At 52.8% G+C, this 9657-nt stretch overlaps 1 pseudogene; it reads right to left on the reverse strand.

The window, feature by feature from the left end:
* The window catches only part of LOC148481833 (uncharacterized), an 84499-nt pseudogene extending 75479 nt beyond the window's left edge, over positions 1 to 9020 (reverse strand).
* Positions 9021 to 9657: the final 637 nt, after the last annotated feature.

Here is a 9657-nt window from a genome sequence, read left to right on the forward strand (position 1 = left end):
CAATATATATCCAATGTAGTTGGCATTCCGGCATGCGGGATGCCGACAGTCTTAATACTGGTGCCGAAATCCCAACAGGTTGGGATCCTGGCACCAGTATCTCGACTGCCGGCATCCCAAAAGTAAGTATCGGGGTGTTAGGTGGAGTTTATGGTTAGGTAGCGGGGTTAGGCAATAGGGGGAGGGTTAGCGTTGGGAAGGTTAGGATTAGGGTGCGGGGAGGAGGAGTTTAAGCACTAGGAGGAGGTTAGGTTTAGGCAACAGGGAGGGAGTGTTAGATTTAAGGTATGGGAACATTAGGCTAAGGCACTGGGTTAGGGGAGGTAAGGGTTACATTGGGGGGAGAGTTAGCGTTAGGGTAGGGGTTAGGGTTACACTCACCTTCATTCCTTATGTGTCAGGATTCTGACAAGTGGCATCTCAACAGCCAGGGCCGCCATCAGGGGGGTACTGCTGGCACTGGAGTCCCAGGCCTGGGCACTTAGCAGAAAGGGGGGCCCCAACTCTTGCAGTGCCCTCCCCGACCCCATGCCCACTTTCCCCCACACAACTAGGTCGTTTGTGGCATTTTTATTTTTTACAGAGAACAGCAGCAGCACTGCTGCTGTCTCCTTCAGATTAGGTTTAGCCAGTGGCGAGCACTAGGACCCACTGCGGCTCTAACAGCTGTGTTCCGTCCTGCTCCGGATAGGTGATGGCACTGCATTGGCACGCAAAGCTTGTAAGTTCAAATGCACTGTCAGCAGACAGTGCTGTGACTTGAAAAGAGGATTGAGGGGGGGCTCGATACACAAAAGGGGCCTGGCTGGACTCTCATGAAAGGGGGGCCTGGCTTGACACTCATGAAAGGGGGGCCTGGCTGGACACTCATGAAAGGGGGGCCTGGCTGGACACACAAATTGGGGCTGGTTGGACACACATATGGGGGCTGGCTGGACACACACATATGGGGGCTGGCTGGACACACAGAAGGGGGCTGGCTGGACACACAGACAGGGCTGGCAGGACACACAGATGGGGGCTGGCTGGACACACAGACGGGGCCTGGCTGGACACAAAGATGGGGCTGGCTGGACACACATGAAAGGGGGGGGCTGGCTGGACACACATGAAAAGGTGGCTGGCTGGACACACATGAAATGGGGGGCTGGCTGGACACACATGAAAGGGGGGGCTGGCTGGACACACATGAAAGGGGGGCTGGCTGGACATACATGAAAGGGGGGCTGGCTGGACACACATGAAATGAGGGCCTGGCTGGACACACATGAAAGGAGGGCCTGGGTGGACACATAGACGGGGCTGGTTGGACACACATGAAAGGGGGGGCTGGCTAGACACACATGAAAGGGTGGGGCTGGCTGGACACACAGACGGGGCTGGCTGGACACACAGACGGGGGCAGGCTGGACACACAGACAGGGGCAGGCTGGACACACAGACGGGGGCTGGCTGGACACACATGAAAGGGGGGGCTGGCTGGACACACATGAAAGGGGGGGCTGGCTGGACACACAGATGGGGGCTGGCTGGACACACAGATTGGGGCTGGCTGGACACAGATGGGGGCTGGATGGACACACAGATGGGGGCTGACTGGACACACATGAAAGGGGGGGCTGGCTGGACACATTAAGGGGTTAGTTATACACACATTAGGGGACCTGGCTGGACGCAGAGAAATGGGGGGCTGGCTGGGCACACAGGAAAGGGGGGCCTGGCTGGACACAGATGGGGGCTGGCTGGACACACATGAAAGGGGGGGCTGGCTGACACACATGAAAGGGGGGCTGGCTGGACACACATGAAAGGGGGGCCTGGCTGGACACACATGAAAGGGGGGCCTGGCTGGACACACATGAAAGGGGGGCCTGGTTATACACACACACAGGGGCTGGTTGAACACACATGAAAGGGGGGGGCTGGATGGATACACAGATGGGGGCTGTCTGGACACACATGAAAGGGGGGGAGCTGGCTGGACACACAGATGGGGCTGGCTGGACACACATGAAAGTGGAGGCTGGCTGGACACATTAAGGGGGTTGGTTATACACACATTAGGTGGAGTGGAGTGTGGGGGGATGGCAGCCAGTCCAGGAGACTTTCCCTCTGCTGTTTGGGACAGGAGCACCACCCAATTTCTGGGAGCCTTCCAGCCATTGCAGGAAGTTGGCATGGATGATCTGTATATTATTATATATATATATATATTTTTTTTTTCCATAGACAAAAAACCTTACGGTTTCACATGTCCCATTAAGGCTGCTTAGATATGATCTGAAAATTCACAAAACCTATTGATTTTCTGCCACTCAAACTTCAAAAAGCAATGAAATTACGATCATTAACGCTGACGCCTTAATGGACGAGCACACAATTCAGTGAATTAGCAGCTCCACCATTTTGTGAGTGACAGCAATCTCATTCTGTGAGAGTGCTGAATCTGCAGTTAACCACAGCGTGTGATGACATACCATATCTGTATTGCGCAAGGAACACGTCTATTTCATTGCTTATTGAAGTTTGAGTGGCAGAAAATCAATAGGTTTTGTGAATTTTCAGATCATGTCTAAGCAGTCTTAATGGGACATATGAAACCGTAAGGTTTTTTTGTCTATGGAATTTCATAGCTTTTTTAAAATGTATGAACTATCAGAGTTTGGATGAGGAAACCGGGCCACCTGCAGGGGAGGAGGGCAACAAAATGGTACACTAACGCAGGTGGAAGAGGGGACAGCACACAGGAGGTTGGTTTGGGAGGTGCAGAGTGCAAGACGGCTGCAGGCATGTGGGGTAGCGGCAGCAGCAGTGGTGCAGAGCAGTGGCAGCGGTGTAGTGCAAAGGGGGCATCAGTGGGTGACAGAGGGCTCATTGGTAGTGCGCATGCATCTCAGAAAATCAAACCAATAAGTCACAGATGCACGAATGCAGCAGCGAGATCCATCTACGCATCTGTTAAAAATTGAAAGTGTAAACAACAAAACAAAAGGCAGAGCCCCATCCCCTAGAAGACAAACAGGGCTGGGCTTTGGAGCCCCAGTACTGGTTGTGCAGTCCCCACAATAAAGGGGTCCCCCCTCCTCAGGGCATCCCAGGCCCAGGCTGATAGCCCGGGGCTATCCCCTGAACCCCTGGCATTATGGGCGTGCTGGTAGCTGTAGTTCCACAACAAAAGCAATATTAAAAAAACACACAACACTCACTGTAGAACAGTATAATTTTATAAAAACATACATGTACTCACACATGCACACACTATCTCACATACTCACCTAGTATCCCTGAAGCCAATCTGTCCTCTTCTCCAGTAGGTAATACAAAGGTGTACCTGTAATATAAATTCCATACTCACCTCCTCCTATGTGTAGATCTGTCCTCTTCCTTCTAAAGTAGTCAAATCCTGGTTCTTGGCAAAATACAAAAACTAATTACCCAGGTCCCACTGACATTAATAGTGTCACACACAGGGGTAGGGGGTCGAGGGTGTCACACACAGGGGTAGGGGGGTACAGGGTGACACACACAAGGGTAGGGGGGTACAGGGTGACACACACAGGGGTAGGGGGTACAGGGTGACACACACAGGGGTAGGGGGTACAGGGTGTCACACACAGGGGTAGGGGGTACAGGGTGTCTCACACACACAGGGGTAGGGGGTACAGGGTATCACACACAAAGGGGTAGGGGATACAGGGTGTCACACACAGGGGTAGGGGGTACAGGGTGTCACACACACAGGGGTAGGGGGTACAGGGTGTCATACACACACAGGGGTAGGAGGTACAGGGTGTCACACACAGGGGTAGGGGGTACAGGGTGTCACACACACAGGGGTAGGGGTTACAGGGTGTCATACACACAGGGGTAGGGGGTACAGGGTGTCATACACACAGGGGTAGGGGGTACAGGGTGTCATACACACAGGGGTAGGGGGTACAGGGTGACACACACACAAAGGGGTAGGGGGTACAGGGTGACACACACACACAGGGGTAAGGGGTACAGAGTGTCATACACACAGGGATAGGTGGTACAGAGTGAGACACACACAGGGGTAGGTGGTACAGAGTGACACACACAGGGGTAGGTGGTACAGGGTGTCACACACAGGGGTAGGGGGTACAGAGTGACACACACAGGGGTAGGTGGTACAGAGTGTCACACACAGGGGTAGGGGGTACAGGGTGTCACACACACACACAGAGGTAGGGGGTACAGGGTGTCACACACACAGGGGTAGGTAGTACAGGGTGTCACACACAGAGGTAGGGGGTACAAGGTGTCACACAAAGGAGTAGGGGGGTACAGGGTGACACACACACAGGGGTAGGGGGTACAGGGTGTCACACACAGGGGTAGGGGGTACAGGGTATCACACACAGGGGTAGAGGGTACAGGGTGTCACACACACAGGGGTAGGGGTAACAGGGTGACACACACACAGGGGTAGGGGGTACAGGGTGACACACACCGGGGAAGAGGGTTCAGGATGACACACACAGGGGTAGGGGGTACAGGGTGTCACACACACACACAGAGGTGGGGGGTACAGGGTGTCACACACACACAGGGGTAGGTAGTACAGAGTGTCACACACAGGGGTAGGGGGTACAGGGTGTCACACACAGGAGTAGGGGGGTACAGGGTGACACACACACAGGGGTAGGGGGCACAGGGTGTCACACACAGGGGTAGGGGGTACAGGGTGTCACACACACAGGGGTAGGAGATACAGGGTGTCACACACACACAGGGGTAGGAGGTACAGGGTGTCACACAAACAGGGGTAGGGGATACAGGGTATCACATACAGGGGTAGAGGGTACAGGGTGTCACACACACAGGGGTAGGGGTAACAGGGTGACACACACACAGGGGTAGGGGGTACAGGGTGACACACACAGGGGTAGGGGGTTCAGGGTGACACACACACAGGGGTAGGGGGTACAGGGTGTCACACACACAGGGATAGGGGGTACAGGGTGTCACACACAGGGGTAGGGGGTACAGGGTGTCACACACACAGGGGTAGGGGTTAAGCCTGTCACACACACACACACACACAAACACACACACACACACACACACACATAGGGGTAGGGGGTACAGGGTGTCACACACACAGGGGTAGGGGTTACAGGGTGACACACACACACACACACACACACAGGGTTAGGGGGTCCAGGGTGACACACACAGTGGTAGGGGGTACAGGGTGACACACACACAGGGGTAGGGGGTACAGAGTGACACACACACAGGGGTAGGGGGTACAGGGTGTCACACACAGGGGTAGGGGGTACAGGGTGACACACACACACTCACAAGGTTAGGAGGTCCAGGGTGACACACACAGTTGTAGGGGGTACAGGGTGTCAAACACAGGGGTAGGGGGTACAGGGTGTCACACACACAGGGGTAGGGGGTACAGGGTGTCACACACACAGGGGTAGGGGGTACAGGGTGTCACACACACAGGGGTAGGGGGTACAGGGTGTCACACATAGGGGTAGGGGGTACAGGGTGTCACACACACAGGGGTAGGGGGTACAGAGTGACACACACACACAGGGGTAGGGGGTACAGAGTGACACACACACGGGTAGGGGGTACAGGGTGACACACACACACAGGGGTAGGGGGTACAGGGTGTCACACACACAGGGGTAGGGGGTACAGAGTGACACACACACAGGGGTAGGGGATACAGGGTGACACACACACAGGGGTAGGGGGTACAGAGTGACACACACACACAGGGGTAGGGGGTACAGAGTGACACACACACGGGTAGGGGGTACAGGGTGACACACAGAGGTAGGGGGTACAGGGTGTCACACACACAGGGGTAGGTAGTACAGGGTGTCACACACAGAGGTAGGGGGTACAGAGTGTCACACAAAGGAGTAGGGGGGTACAGGGTGACACACACACAGGGGTAGGGGGTACAGGGTGTCACACACAGTGGTAGGGGGTACAGGGTGTCACACATAGGGGTAGGGGGTACAGGGAGACACACACACAGGGGTAGGCGGTACAGGCTGACACACACACACAGGGGTAGGGGGTACAGAGTGACACACACACAGGGGTAGGGGGTACAGGGTGACACACACACAGGGGTAGGGGGTACAGAGTGACACACACACACAGGGGTAGGGGGTACAGAGTGACACACACACGGGTAGGGGGTACAGGGTGACACACACACACAGGGGTAGGGGGTACAGGGTGACACACACACACTCACAAGGTTAGGAGGTCCAGGGTGACACACACAGTTGTAGGGGGTACAGGGTGTCACACACAGGGGTAGGGGGTACAGGGTGTCACACACACAGGGTAAGGGGGTCCAGGGTGACACACACAGTGGTAGGGGGTACAGGGTGTCACACATAGGGGTAGGGGGTACATGGAGACACACACAGGGGTAGGGGGTACAGAGTGACACACACACAGGGGTAGGGGGTACAGGGTGTCACACATAGGGGTAGGGGGTACAGGGTGTCACACACACAGGGGTAGGGGGTACAGGGTGTCACACACACAGGGGTAGGGGGTATAGGGTGTCACACACACAGATTTAGGGGTTACAGGGTGACACACAGACAGGGGTAGGGGGTACAGGGTGACACACACACAGGGGTAGGGGTTACATGGTGACACACACACACACAGGGGTAGGGGTTACATGGTGACACCTCGGGGTGAGCTGCAGGGTGTCGGATCTAGTGAAGATACAGCCATGGGCTCACGGTTGCTGAAATTTCCTCTGTGGCTGATGTACCTCTGTAATGTATCCACCACGTGACCGCTGCAGGAGGCTGGGCCGCTCCTGTGTTACCATCCACTAGGGCACAGAGGGGGAATAAATAATTGTGGCGAGCGTAACGAGCCCGCGAGGGGATACTTTTGGTCCCCTGTTAGCATCCCCGCCCCTCCCCCTTTCTGGCCGGGTCACATGGGTGTGACGTCACAGGTCCATCAGCGCTGTATAGTCTAGTCCTAACCATGGACTCACCGTTCCTGAGTCTCATGTGAGCAGGACTGCTTCCTGCCATAACACTGCACACAGACACCTCTCTCACACTCCTCAGTGCTGTCTATGCTGCCCCTTAGTCACTGACCCGTGTCACAATACCTGTGATTCTTTTCACAGCTCCGTGTCCGGCTGCATTGCAGGAGGAGGGGGAGGTGGGGGACGGGCAGAGCAGTTACTCATGAGCCGAGTCCCGCGGGGGTGTGACACACAGATCCATGCTGGCCTTGGTGCAGAGAGGTGCCCTGGGCAGAGGGGAAACGCAGGCAGCACAGTGTAGAGCAGCTTGGAAGTGCATACCGGCCTCCGGGGGCCTCTTAGTATGGGTGCGATGATGGATCTATGAGGGGGTGATGGTAGGCAGGGGCGCACTTACTACATTGCCTTTGGGGAGGTGATGTCTCCTCTGCCTGTCATCCTCGGCTCACAGTCACACTGTCTCTCAGACCTCACTCCCTGCCCAGCGGCAGCAGAGTCCACGGACTGCCTGTGCGCTGCCACCTTTCCACTGACTCCTCCCCCTCTACTCCAGCATGCCGGAAGGCAGCTGCTTGTCTGCACAGGGAGCAGATTACATTACACAAATTAAATTACGGCTATTACACACGTCGGGTGCCATGTTCCCCCTGAATATGGCGCCCGGTGTGTGTACTGGCTGGCTCTGCTGCTGGTAGAAGAGGATGTGCATTACAGCTGCTGTCACCACATTTTTAGGAGAAATGACCTTCAGGTAATCACGAGCCAACCCCCCGAGAGCGTCTGTTTCAACTGAGGAGCGCAGGGAGTGGTGATCGCAGGAGGCGGGGCATGGGCTAAAGCTGCTGGGCGGGACAGCTGCCAGGGAGGGCGACGCTGCTGCTGTGTAGCCACGTGACAGACTGCTGAGTGGCAGCGTGACCTGCTACCTACTGCAGCTGCGCAACAAGTTGAAACTGCCTATCTGTACAATGGGACATATCTGAGCTAATAACTTAAAAACTGTAACTTTTTAATTCACCTGAACCCCAAAAGCACGTACCCTGGCACAATAACTACCTAATAAAACAAACCCCAAGTCTAAATTCCACCCCTACCCTGAGTTTTGCCTTCCCAAATATCCCCCATAGACTATAGCAGAAAAAAAGTTCCTAATTGACAATGTCAGAAAAAAGTGACAGTTGGAGATTTAGATTACTCCCATGTCCTCATTTTTTATGTTTTTGCCCTGAAATTTGGCAAGCAGCACCGAGCGACAGTTCTACCCGGCAAGGCCAAATTTCAGATCCATACCTCTTATATGTTTTGAGGTGTAGCCCCTTGAACACCCTGCCCCCCCTTTGGAATTCTCTATGGATGCAACCTTAATATAAGGGCATGACTGTGCCTATGTATATATACACACGACTGTGCCAATATATATATATATATATATATATATATATATATATAATGTGTCTGCATAACTGTGTATATATCTGTCTGTGTAACTCTGTATATATGTGTCAGTAACCAGTGTGTTGAGGTGCTGTGTGGTCCTACAGCTATTTTTATAAATGTTCTACAGTATTTACTTTAAGATGTTGATCTAACCCAAAGCTTTCAGCCTTGACTATACATGGTCTAGAACCAGCCCGATGTGAATAAAATTATAATATGGTCACTATAGTCACAGCTTCCACTTACCCAGTTGGGCATAAACTTCAGCTCTTTGGAAGTTGTCCATTTTATTGTACCCTCTGTTGTCCACCATGGTGATGTTACTGGTGAGTTTATATGATTTTCTTATCACAGTTTTTCCTCCATCTTCATATTGAGCCCCAGCTTGTTCAATAAATTTTTTATCTTCCAGGGCGTATTTACAAGAGTTGATCAGAGAGGATTTCCCATGACCTAAATAACCAAATAGCAGCAGGAGAACCCGGTTATACCCCTGATTCCCCCGAGCACAGTCCTTGAGGCGGAATTTAAGGATCTTTTTTCTCAGCTGTTTGTGCTCCATGTCTCAGTCTCTCTCTGACTCTGTCTGTCTTGTATATCCTGTACTCTGGACTATACATCATGCTAAGCTATTCTTTCAGTTTCATTTTTGTTCAAACAGAGTCAATTTATTAACCATGAGATTTAGACAAACAAAAACAACAAAAATAATAATAATTAATAATAATAATAATAACTTAAGGGACATGGGCCCTCATTCAGACCCACTCGCAGGCGGGCGCACGTACGTTAGGCGTACGTACAAAATTATTTAAATTCAATGGCTCGCTCGTATTTTCTTTCGCATCTAAAATTCCTCCCTAAACTCAGGCGACTCCTCCTCTAACTAATGAGCGTGCGAAATAGCGAGCGTACATCCCCGAAATGGCTTGAAGGGAACGCACGCACAAGTGAAACCGGAAGTGGCCTTGTCAGATGTCGATTACCTGCTCCTTTATTCTGCCTACCTCCCTCAATCGTATCCTGTCAATCAATGTATCAATTAGCTTAATTGTTTTTTTTTTTCAACACAATGCAAGAAACTTTACTCTTGTCCGTGTTTGTGTTTACCCGCAGAATACGTACGGATGGAACATTCGCTTTTATTGTTCAAAAAACATGTGAACCACAATTAAACAATTGTTTTATTGCTGTGGATC

This window comes from Taudactylus pleione, unplaced genomic scaffold (genome assembly GCF_031769625.1).
Source record: "Taudactylus pleione unplaced genomic scaffold, aTauple2 ptg000559l, whole genome shotgun sequence".
NCBI lineage: Eukaryota > Metazoa > Chordata > Amphibia > Anura > Myobatrachidae > Taudactylus > Taudactylus pleione.